At 41.1% G+C, this 13170-nt stretch overlaps 1 long non-coding RNA gene across 1 annotated transcript; it reads left to right on the top strand.

Moving 5' to 3' along the window:
• The first annotated feature begins 344 nt into the window (after positions 1–344).
• LOC149917660 (uncharacterized) lies at positions 345–5399 on the top strand. Its single transcript, XR_016467222.1, has 3 exons — positions 345–550; positions 4348–4472; positions 5174–5399. It is a non-coding gene; the product is annotated as an uncharacterized LOC149917660 (long non-coding RNA).
• Positions 5400–13170: the final 7771 nt, after the last annotated feature.

The following is a 13170-nucleotide window of genomic DNA, read 5'->3' as shown; positions in this document are numbered from 1 at the left end:
TGAATGTCAGTGATCTCAAACATGAAATCATGGAAAAATGAGTCTGCAGCACATGCAGTTTGCAGTGTGTTGTCACTGCTATCAGGGGCTGCTCAGAAGAAAAGTAAGGGCCATGGGGTTTGTTTATTCCAGAAAACTGGAGCAGCTGTCTTTTCACATGCTCTAATTGCAGCATGTAGAGATTCAACCATTAAGCTCCTATCAGAGTTAATTGAAGTTTTGAAGTCAAAGGTTTGAAATGCAGACACTGTACAGAGAGCTATATTTCCTCTAAGAATTGTATTTAAGTTCAGCACCGCAGCTCTATTCAGTTTCCTGTTAATTTATGTCTTTTTCCAGGTGGTTTTAGCCACCAGAACAAGACCTAAAGGACTCGGAATGTGCATGTTGAGAGCTGGGGCCTGAATCCTATGCTGAAGCCCCCCACATTAACCTGGAGCTATCAGCTAGAGCTTCCCAGAATCGTAGGGGTTGGAAGGGACCTCCAGAGATTGAGTCCAACCCCCCTGCACCAGTTTCCCTACACCAGGTTGCACAAGTAGGTGTTCAGGTGGGTCTTGACTATCTCCAGAGAAGGAGACTCCACAACCTCCCTGGGCAGCCTGTTCCAGTGCTCCGTCACCCTCACCGTAAAGAAGTTCTTGTGCACATTAGTGCGGAACTTCCTATGCTCCAGCTTCTGGCCATTTCCCCTTGTCCTGTCTCCACACACTGCTGAAAAGAGTCTGGCCTCGCCACTCTGCCCCCCACACCTTAGATATTTATAGACCTGGATCAGGTCCCCTCTCAGTCTTCTCTTCTCAAGGCTAAACAGACCCAGTTCACTTAGCCTTTCTTCATTGAGGAGATGCTCCTTCACCATTTTGGTGGCCCTTCGCTGGACTCTTTCCAAGAGATCCCTGTCTTTTTTGTACTGGCGAGCCCAGAACTGGATGCAATACTCCAGATGAGAATGCCATTGGCCTTTTTGGCCACAAGGGCACACTGCTGTCTCATGGCCAACTTGTCATCCACCAGGACACCCAGGTCCCTCTCTGCAGAGCTCCTCTCCAGCAGGTCATCCCCCAAACACTACCAGTCCATGCAATTATTCCTCCCCAGATGCAAGACTCTACACTTGCTTTTGTTAAACCTCATCTGGTTTCTTACTGCCCAGCTCTCCAGCCTGTCCAGGTCTTGCTGAATGTCAGCACAGCCTTCAGGTGTGTCAGCCAATCCTCCCAACTTGCTGAGGGTGGCCACTATCCCCTCATCAAGATCATTGATGAAGATGTTGAACAAGACTGGACCCACCACTGAACCCTGAGGAACAGTGCTAGTTACAGGTCTCCAACCAGACTCTGCTCTGCCAACGACAACCCTCTGTGCTCTGCCAGTCAGCCAATTCTCAACCCACCTCACTGTCCACTTGTTATAAGGATGTCGTGGGAGACAGTACCAAACGCCTTGCTGAAATCAAGATAGACTACATTCACTGCTATTCTCCCATCCACCCAGCCAGTGACAACATCAAAGGAGGCTACCAGGTTGGTCAAGCATGACCTCCCCCTGGTGAACCCATGCTGACTACTCCTGATAACCTCCTTTTCTTCCAGTTGTCTGGAGATGGCATCCAGCACAAGCTGTTCCATCACCCTTCCAGGGACCAGAGGTGAGGCTGACTGGCTTGTAATTCCTTCTTGCCCTTTTTGAAGACTAGAGTGACATTGGCTAATCTCCAGTCTTCAGGCACCTCCCCCATTCTCTAAGACCTCTCAAAGATGATAGAGAGCGGTTCAGCAATCACCTCTGCCAGCTCCTTCAGCACCTGTGGATGCATCCCATTGGGTCCCATGGATTTATGAACATTGGTGTTGCCTAGGTGCTTTCAGATCTCCTCTTCCCTGATTACAGGGAAGTCTTCCATTCCCCAGACCCTCTTACTAACCTCCAGGGTCTGGGATTCCTGAGGGAGAGCTTTTTCACTGAAGACAGAAGCAAAGAAGGCATTCAGTATCTCTGTCTTAGCATCCCCTGTTACCAGAACGCCCCCCTCACTCAGTAGGGGAGCCACATTCTCCCTAGTCTTCCTTTTACTGTTAATGTACTTTAAAAAGCCTTTCTTATTATCCTTTACCACCTTTGCCAGATTCAATTCCAGGTGGGCTTTAGCCTTCCTTGTCGCATCCCTGCAGGCCCTGACAACACTTCTATATTCTTCCCAAGTGGTCAGAGGCTTTTTCCACGTTTCATGGACCTTCTTCTTCCCTTTGAGTTTGTGCATGAGCTCCTTGCTCAACCATTCAGGTCTCCTGCCACCCTTTCCTGATTTCTTGCTCACAGGGGCGTGCTGATCCTGAGCTTGGAAGAACAACTGTTTAAATGCCAACCAACTCTCACAGGCCCCCTTACATTCTAACACCCTAGCCCACGGGATAGCTCCAGGTAGGTCTCAGAAGAAATCGAAGTTGGCTCTCCTAAAGTCCAGGGTAACAATCCTACTTTTTGCTTCTTCCACCATCTTGAACTCCACCATCTTGTGGTCACTACAACCCAAGCTGCCCCCAACCTTTACTTCCTTGACAAGCCCTTCCTTATCAGTGAGAATAAGGTCCAGCAACACCCCTCCCCTTGTTGGTTCCTCCACCACCTGCATCAGAAAGTTGCCTTCAACACATTGCAGGAACCGTCTGGACCGCATGTGCCTGGCCATGTTGCTTATCCAGCAAATATCTGGATAATTCAAGTCCCCCATAAGCACCAGCGCCTAGGATCGTGATGCTGCTTCCAGTTGCTTATGGAAGGCCTCGTCAACCTCTCTCATATAAAGAGCAACTCCACCACCCCACCTTGCCAGCTGATCTTTCCTAAAAAGCACATAGCCCTCCATGACAACGTTCCAGTCATGTGAGCTGTCCCACCATGTCTCTGTGACTGCAATGAGATCGTAACCATATGATCACACACAGATCTCCAGCTCTTCCTGTTTATTTCCCATACTGCACTCATTAGCATACAGACACTTTAGGGAAGCATCATCCCCCTGCCACTCTCCATCCCTTCAAACTCAACCCTCATCACCCATCAAGCTCTATTTTGAGCCTCAAACTACCCACTCAACCCCAGCGGCCCTCATTTTTTCCCCTTCCCCCTTCCTACCTAGTTTAAAGACCTTTCAACGGGGCCTGCCAGTTCCTGGGCTAGGATCCTTTTCCCCCTTGCAGACAGGTGAGTTCCATCTGCAGCCGTCATGTCAGGAGCTGAGTAAATTGCCCCATGGTCAAAAAAAAAACAAAATTCTTGCACCTACACCAACATCTAAGCCATTTATTTATGTTGAGGGCTTTTTTGATCTTCTCAGTGTCCTTTTCTGCCACTGAAGGGATAGAAGAGAAAACCACCCGCTCCATCAACTACTCTCCCCAGTCCCTTGAAGAACACAATCAAACAAAAGTGTAATGCTGAGCTGTTGGGCAATTCCAAGAGATACAGCAATGAAAAAAGTACTGAAAGGACAAAAATATGTACTGTGACCTGAGAGCATTTGCATATTCTTTTGAAAACGAAAAGCTTTTCTTCTCATCTTTTTTCTCCCTTTATTTATAGAGTGAATATTCTTAAAATTCATTTTTTAATAGATCTATTACACCAGTTTGGTCTCTCTAATATGCAATAGAAAATTCAGCATTTGAAATACCACAGAAGGATATTAGCTAACCAAGTGCTAACAGTGTCACACAGCTGTCTGCTTATCATGCAAATAGTTTATTTAGATGCAAAGACACATTAGACCCTAATGATTAAGAAGTGAAAAATGGGAGTTGCTTTGTACCGTTTCAGAGCATATGACCAGAATTTCAGTGTCATTTCTCCAGTAGTTCAGAAAGCAATACTGAAGTAAGCAACAAAAATGAGGGCCGCCAACGGTGTATACAAAGGAGACTTGATTTCTTGTATAGTGGTAGAGTATGGACTGCAGAAGAACAGATGCTTTTAAATCAGCAGAGCATTGTGCAAACAGCTGTTAACCAGACACAGCACCTAATTCCACCCTTAATTTTGCTGCTACCATGCAGTTTCAGTGTGACATTTAGAAAGAAGTCTTAGCTGGTTTATGTAGTACATTTCTTCCTTCAGTGTGGAAACTGCAAGCATGAAAATAAAGAGAAAAAAGATAACAGAATTGTGCTTCATAGCCAGATTGCTTTTACGAGTCCCTGTTGTTTATCCTGCACTATAAACCCAATATCAATTACATCAATCACAGTGGAGAATGTGAATCTATCAGCGAGGAAGTCTATAAACATGTCAAAAAAGTTGTCCTTGCCATTGTTTAATCTCTTTTTTTCTTTCTTAAATCTCTTCTAGGTGACAGTGGTGATTAAAAAAAAAATGAGGCAACATACCGTCCAAACCCCAGCTGTTTCCATAGCAAATTTATGCATTTATGAAGTCAATATTTTCATTAGCAGGATGACCAGTTACTAAAGAAAGTAAGTAATTAGGATGGAAGTAATGAATGTAAATTTTTAGTCAAATTTTTGTGTTCTGACTTCTAATTAATGATTTAAAATACTTGCAAAAGACTTAAAATACGAATATTATGTTTATTCATAAGCGTGTTGCTTTATATTTATTTTGCATGGTTAATTTAACCCTCCAAAACAGCTATGTTGTGTGCATCTACATATATTTCATATATTTCCAATCTTATTTCTCTTGAACTATGCACATTCAAACCCTCATAGGTATTTTAGTTAGTTTAGGATTAGATTCAGAAAGTGTGGCTATAATGCCAGCTATTGAGATCTCTGCACATCATGTCCCTCACCCAGCATCTCTGACAGCGCCAACACCGACAGAAGTGTATTTCAGTGGAAACAAGCATTGTTCTCTTGACACAGCCTCACTCTGTGCATGAGTGTAAATAAATTGCTGGGGAAGAGCTGTGCCTGTGACATGATGGAGTGTGTTTTATCCCGGTGAGAATGGCTGCAGGCAGAAGTGAAGTAGCAGCAACAGGAGTTGCCTGCAGAGACACAATTGCCTCAGAGTCATCCCAAAAAACATTCAAGTAACTGATTCTGTCTTTATTTTAGCATTATTGATGTGTTGTGGTTTTTTTCTTTTTTTTTTTTTCTCTCTGGCTGTGTGTAACTCAGCACTGTACCCACTGTGACCAATTCTCTTCCAGCCAAGTGCCAACTTTTGCTAAGCTGGGTGTGAAAATTGTGATAGCAGGAAGCTTGCCTGATTTAAGCAAAACTGCCTGGGATGCCAGCTTCAGGACAGACACGTGCATGTGTGTGAGCCCCTCAAATCCTATGCTGAAAGCTACACAGACAAAAAGTAATAAAGAAAAAAGCACAGCGACCCCCACCGTGTTTTCAGGATGTGGTGTTAAGTATATAAAGGAGTGAAAACTGTAGGGTGTTTGGGGACATTGAATGAAAGTATGAGTGCCCTTGGAGAGGAAAATGTTTTTCCCTGCCATTTCTTCCACCACTGTTCATGATTTTCATATTACGCTGCACCTGCTGCCACGGTGACATTTATAAGTTTGGCATCAGGTCCCGTTCTCCTGACTTGGAAATCTTATGTTTAACTGAGATAATGCCAAGTTGATAAAAGAAAGGCCAGAAATGGGTTTCACACCAAGGTAAGCAGTGCAGTGTTGAGGAGTGACCTCCTTTTGCCATCACACTGCAGTTTGTTGGCAAACACTTGTCTGCAGCAGAGGATTTTGTTGTATTTAGAAGCTGTATGGAATTAGGTTTGGGTTCAATGCCTTTGAAATCTTGATTCTGTAGATCACTTCAGCTTTTAGCTAGCTTTACTGTTTATGTCAGATGTATGTTTACCTATTACCTGAGCCAAGCAGCCCATAAAGAAACGTATCGATCCCAGAGGACCTGATCAGGAGGATGAGGGAAGAAGTCAGGGAAGACAGAGAAAGGAGATCAGTGGGGGATTCCTTATCAGGGCTTGATTTGAATCAGATGCAAATCATTTGTGAGTCATCAAACAACCTGGTAGAAGCCTACAGAAGTCATGATTCAAAGCAGTATGAGATGGAATTCTAGTTTCCAAAATATCCAAGATGAGTGTCCATCTTAAATATCCAAAACAGGCAAGGCCCAACAGCAAGTCACAGCTGCCTCTCACCTCTTCGCTGTGCCACAAGCTGGCAAGAGGAAAAGGAATTGGGCAGAAGAAATATGTCTTTTTGAGAGTCCCTTTTTTTTTACATGGAGAGATAGAGATTCCCTATTTCATGTTGCAGGTCATCCATGAGAAATGTGAGCCAGTCCTTCTCAAAGTTCAGAGAGCTCGTGACCACCCTGTTCCCTGATGCTGTACAGAACAAAAATGCTAAGGGTGTTTCCTCCCTCTTACAGCTTTCAGTGTTCCCTGGACATAATAAAATAAAGATATAAAGGAGATGGATTGGGTTCTTACTTCCCTATGTACAAATACAAGATTTCGGTCAACTGGGTTTTTCCTTTGGTAACCATCACACTAAGCATGCAGTGAAGGAAAGCAGAAAAGTAACCAGGCCAGCAAGAAAATGTAGTAGTTCATTTATTAAGAAATGAAATGTTGAAGATTTTTTTTTTCCTGGGAAGTATGGAGTGATGTTGGCTTCTAAAACTTGTTCTTGCCATGGGCACAGCAACTGCCAACAGAATTCAGAAACAAAACAACTTGAGAACAAAATGTTTACATCAGTGGTTCTAAATGAAGAAGTAACTCCAGTTATAGCATTCAGTGTGTCTATAATTCACTAGTGCTTAAACTAGGCTCATCAGTCCAGCCTTTACATGTCAAATACAAGACTAAACTTTAATTTTCTGTATGGTGAGACTTTTAATAAAATGCTTCTTCATCTCCAGACCCCATTAAGATTACAGACAACAGGAGTTGGCTAGTAATTTTCCCTCTGACACATAAATAACTTTTAAAGTGATTTTATAGGCTGATTAAGCTATTCATTACAAAAGAAACATATATTTCTCGTTTATTTTGCCTTGAAGACCTGAAGTACATTTATTTGATAATAAATATTTTTTTTCGTTTATTGCAAGGCTGTGTGATGAGTGCAAGATCTTTCATATGAGCCATAAAACTCATCTGTGATAGATGACACTGTAAGCAGCTGTGGATGTAAACTAAGCTCAAAAGCATAGCTTTTAGTTATCTGCATTATCTTCTTTGGCCATTCATGGATCCAATATGTATAGCTAGTTTTTTTTTAAAGAATTCTAAGAGTTACGTATACAGATCTCTAAGACCTTAGTTTTAAATTTAAGTGATCAGTAGCCCAGCATAGTGTCATGGAGCCCTGGTAAATTTAGGCTGGAAGGAGCCTTTGGAGATCGCCTGGTCCTGCCTGTATGCAGGCTTGAAAGCTGTTCAGGTTGTTGGAGGTATCATCCTGTTAAATTCTGAGCTTCCAAAATGGAGATTGCATGAGAGAGAAATTCCTCCTGGGAGAAGCTTTTGCAGTGTTTGAGGAATTCTTGTCACGGTAAAGGAATTTTTTCCCTTTGCTAAGTGGAATATCCCTTCCTGCAGCTTCCAACCATTTCCTCACTTATTGATGTGCAGTAGATAGGAGTTTCCATCATGTCATAAGAAAACTTCAGTTAAGATATTAGCATTCTACAGGTGACAGCATTTTACACTGATTTCTGATTGATTTCAGCTTAGCACATTCTTATATCTATTTTATTGACATAGCTGGAATCACATGGATTTTGGTTCTTTCCATACTAGCACATTGGCTGAATCAATTTTAATTCACTTGGGGAATAAATATTTTTGGCATCTTGCAGATTGCTTTCTACATCTTGAACTACCTCAAGGTCACAAATGTTCTTTGATTTCCAGATCCATTGGTCTGGTTTCTGAAAGACTCTAGTAAGTAGGGCAAAATACGTTCTGTGGCTAAAATAATTTTGTTGATGTTTCGGTTCTCTTAAAAGTTCTTTTCATGGTTAGCCAGGAATGGGTGTGAGAAGTTTTGCTGCTCTGAAAGATAGGCATGATGCTGACGATGGATCCAGAAGAAGCTGTGAAAGGTCTTGGATGGATCTTAGCAGCCCACTGAGCTGCCCCTCTCTGATGCTCCTCTGGCAGGCCCACACTCCAGACAGGTTGTAGGAACAAAGGAAAAGAAGCAAGTGTAGAAGTAGTCCTTCCTTTTTATGGGGAAACAAAACTTTGTTCTGTGTGAGGGAACAGCTGGCATGAGGTTTAGCCAGCAGTAGGGGGCAGCCAGATTTACAGTTAGAGTGAAGTTATTGATATAGCTTTGAATTTAGATTCTACAGACTTCATTATTTCTCTAATGAGAACCCATGTACATGACCGTGGAACATTATGACAATATTAGTTAATAGAAATTGCAGTCATAGAGTTGTAGAATCATAGAATGGCTTGGGTTGGAAGGGACCTCAAGGATCATCAAGCTCAAACCCCCTGCCACAGTCAGGATCTCCACCCTCCAGATTTGGTACTAGACCAGACTGCCCAGAGCTCCATCCAACCTGGTCTTGAACACCTCCAGGGATGGATGGGGCATCCACAGCTTCTCTGGGCAGTCAATGACAGCACCTCACCATTCTCCGTTCTATTCACTCTCTATTCGTGTTTCTTCCTTTTGCCTTATGCTGTGCCTATAGAATTTGCTTTCATTTAGCTATACACTTCGTTTGCAAGTCTGAATAAATTCCTTCACTGAAGAAATTACCTCTCAGAAAGAAAGCTTATTATGCATTTTTGAAATAAAGCAAAACAAAATATACATTTTATTGTTTTGAGATTTTTTGTGCAAAATGAGCCATGCTTGATATGTGTACAAATGTTTGTGTTTACTGACAAATGCCCTATAGAAAAACTTGAGGAATATGTGCTAACAGAAGAACTAATGGTATTTAAAATAGGATGTATCATCATAAAACCACACTCAATTAACATAAAACATATTTTAAAAGTGATACAGAAAGACGAGTAAAGTGAAGTTTGAAGATTTAGTTGAAAAAAGGAGTTGCAACTGAAATGTAATTTAACATAAACTAGAAAATACCCCATGTAACAGAGGATGGAAATCTATTAAAATGAAAATCTGTAAATCCATATGGTTCTTTTAGCAACCTAATAAATAGCAGTACTTCTGTCTGAGAGTTTATGATGATTTAATATATCTGCCTTACTACATTTATGATCTAATTTAACAATGTAACATAAATTTCTATGAATTTTATGTCTTGTAGACTGAATAATTCAAAACGAGGAATGTTTAAACAATGAATGTATTAAGGTTGAGACTTTATTTTACTTTCTGTAGACTTTTTTTCTAGAAATTGTGGAATTCAAAAGTACAAGAGAGTATTTTGCATGTTTTTCACCCACTGTTTAAAAAAAAACTGTATACTTTTTGGATAAATAAACAGTTTCGACAAGCAGTACGTTTTTCTTTGTGAAGAACTGTCCCATCTGTTTTCCAAATTATAGATTTGACATATTCTAAAAATAGGTCACAAGACAGAAGAGCATAATAAATCTGTATGTTATGAGCATGTCCTTTAATGAGCGACATCTGAACACAGAAAGTGTTCTTAAATTTAATTTAGCGGTTAATCAGTACTGTGAAAACCTACTCACTTTTGTTAAACGTATGCAGGAGTATTTTACAAGCAATCTCTTCTGTAACCATGCAAATATAACCACTGAGCACTATTTTGATTCCAGTCCACTGGGCCCATCCTAGAAACCATTACCCTCAATCTGTTTAATCTTCCTTTCACTTTTTACCTGCCCCTTTTCCCCAAAAAAATATCATTTACATTTTAGCTTATTTATTTATGGCTGTTTCTATCTCTCTTGATTAAGAAAGAAACAGAAGCATCCTAAGAAAATATGTATCAGGATGACAAGCCTGTTCTCAGCAGAAAGAACAAAAAAGATTGTTTTTTCTCCTTTATTTCACAACATTTGATTTAAAAAACCCAACTTTTTCAATGAAAAAGCTAGACTGTTTTGCATGCAATTTTACAAAGGCCATCATTAAACTTGCCTGTAATTTCATTAGCAGTTTTATTGAATACTTGTCTTTTCAGGCCTTAGTGATGCTGATTCCATCCTTTCATGGCTGATAATCACATCATTTTAAAAACAATAAAATCTTAACAGACAAATGAATCTGAGCTGTGCTTTTCCATTTTTAGTCATAAGCAGTTGGAAAGGCATCAGTGCCCAAGGAAGGCTCCATCATGAAAATGTAATCATTGTTTCTTTTCTAAAGCTTGCTGCAAGTGCATTTTAATTATCTTGACTTTTTGGTGAGTTAGAATAAATTCTGAGAAAAGGATGAAAGCAATAAAACACAGCATTTTCCAGACCAAGAAGTGACTGAAAAGTAACCAAATTCTTCTTATTAGCTTTCCAGAGTTATCACTATTTTTTAGTGATAAAGATTCAGTGATTTAGAGATTCAAAAAAATCCATGTACTTCGTGCCTGAAAAGATTTCATAGTAACTCCAAGATGTGGAAACTTTCTTATTATAGGAAGTTCAAATATATAACTAATATTAAATACAACAGATTGTTTTGAAAATACATGCAGTCACAACGTGAGGACTAGCTGCTCCTAGGGTCTATGAAGTACAAGTTGTCAGACAATCTAAAGGATCCAAATAATGACTTGGTGTTTAGACAGAGATTTTCTGCTCAGAGAAAACTATAAGACTCATATCCTGAAAGGCTGCCAAGGCTTCTTAACCATACTGGCTTTTGCTTAGTCTCTGTATATTTTAAAATAGTATGTGCTGTATTCTTTATTCAGAGGATGATGAGGAGTAGATACAGGTTGCCCAAAGAAGTTGTGGGTGCCCAATGCCTGGAGGTGCTCAAGGTCAGATTGGATGGGGCCCTGGGTAGCATGATCTGGAGAGGGACAACCAGCCTGTGGCTGGGGATGGGAACTGAATGGCTTTTAAGGTCCTTTCCAACCCAAGCCATTCTGTGATTCTATCATTCTATAATCTGGTAAATATTCAGCTGAGATCTTCATCCCTAGGATGGCATCATACACATTCATATGTATTACACAAAGCTCATGAAAATGGACTGAAATATGTTTGTTTGTTTGTTTTTCATACGAACAGTAGATTTAAAATGTAATTAAAAGCACGGGGCTTACTAAAGTGGAGAAAAATATTGAAAATACAAATGCAAAGCAAAGGTCTTACCGGGAAAAAAAGAAAAGGAAAAAAAAAAAAAGACGACTAAAAAAAAAGAGAAGAGAAGAGGAGAAAAGTAGAGAAGAGAAAAGACAAGGAAAGGAAAGGAAAAATGAAAAGGAAAATAAAGCAAAAGGAAAGGGAAAGGAAAGAAGAACCACCTGTTCTTATTTTTAATTACACTGTGCTATGGTCTAGCATGACAGGTGAGAAAGGGACTTTCTGGCAGCACACCAAACAAATTAATATGTGGTTTAAATGCATCATGAAGCATATCACACACTGGGGCCAGGATTTTTTGTTTGTTTGTGATCACAAATGAACCAAATTTGTCTACAATTTGTGTGCTCTGGCAGGCAGCCTGGGAAGAGGCATTCTGCGAGGGCATGCACCTGTAAACCATGCAGGAATTTAAATCAATACGTTTTTATGAAGTTCTTCTGAAAGGAACAGCAGACACCAGTTACCAGCTGGCAAAGGACCCTGTAAGGCTCTGTGGGGCTCTGTGTAAGGGTTGCTGTAAGAGTTTTACTGGGACTGTGGCACGGCTCTGGGTGCCCAGGGATGGCAGCGCTACCCTGGAGACATGCAGTGCAGGGGGATTTGCAGCCTTGCTTAGTGGGTCCCTGGAAGGAATGCTGTGGTTGATAAGGCTTGGATGAAAATACAACTTTAGCAAGCTTGCTGTGCAAGCATATGTTGCTTCTTTACTTATTTTTCCTGTTCTGCTGGAATAAGTGACCCCAGAGGTTTGTGCTGAAGCCCAAAGATAGGGGAGCTCTGCAGAGAGAGCAGAGAGGGGGGGGTTGTGGATTCAGTCCAGAGGAGTGTCCCAGCCCCGTGTCCCCCCAGCTGGGCAGGCCCTGTGTGCCCCATCAGGCTGCACTGCCTCGCCAGCTGCATCTGCAGGTTGGCTCTTCAGATGACAAGAGGCTCCTGTCACTCATCTTACTGTGGAAGCTAAAAATAATAGCATTGATACCAAAGTAGGGGAAAATATTTTCATTTTGAATTATTTGCAGCAGCAGAAATGAGTCTTATAAACCAGCACCTAGATAGCTCTGTGCTGCATGGTTCTAACAGTTGGTCCCATTTTATTCCAAGGAGTGGAGCAGACTGAGATGCAAGCATTTTCAATCCGAAAAAAAAAGTGAAATGTATTAAATAATGTCTAGAAGGCCAGATTTTATGTTTGCCTCATCAAAGTGTTGGATGTGTCGGGTGTGGAAAAAAGGAGAAAAAATATGGTTTTGTTGCTGTGTGAAGCCTTGGCAAATAGCAGGCCTGCATATCCAAAATAAGGTTTAGACAAGGGATATTGTTCTCCTATGTCCCCATGCTTTGAAGTAGGAAAAAGGACCACAAAGGGACCACGTGTCTGTGTTTACTGCCTAAACACCCAAGCACTCCTCGTGCTTCTTCACTCAGGACAAAGCACAGGACGAGGTCACACTACTTTGGGGCATAGTTCCAGTTAGGTAGGAGAGGTATGAGCTTCAGTGGGATGTGTTTTAGTTTTGTCTTTGTCTTGTTGAGAGGAGGAGAGAGAGGCTGTGGATTGCCTTGCATATTGATCACGTACCAACACACACACATACAAAAGGTATTTCTTTCACATTAACTGAATGAATGTTTTTCCATCCAATTTTTTTCAAGATCATTTCTGCTCATTCTGTTTTAACTCAAAGAAGTTGTTCTCCTAGTAGTGGCTGTTGCATAAATTCAGCTGCATTTCTCTGCTAATGCCTGCCCAACAAGGTCTTACATTTAACAATCTCTCTGCTGCCATTTTACTCTGCGTAGCCCTGTTACATATGACAGCATTTGCTACAGTGATTTTCACATTTGTTGAATGCTTGCAATTAAAAGACCGTTTCAAAGTAATAGCATAAAATCCTTTTGAGGTTGGAAACACTATACACTGAGTTGGAAGTATCATCCCAGGCA

This window comes from Phasianus colchicus, chromosome 5 (assembly GCF_987193195.1).
Source record: "Phasianus colchicus chromosome 5, bPhaCol1.hap1.1, whole genome shotgun sequence".
Lineage (NCBI taxonomy): Eukaryota > Metazoa > Chordata > Aves > Galliformes > Phasianidae > Phasianus > Phasianus colchicus.
Note: the sequence above shows the minus strand (reverse complement) of the source record. Positions and strands in the feature narration are given on the sequence as shown.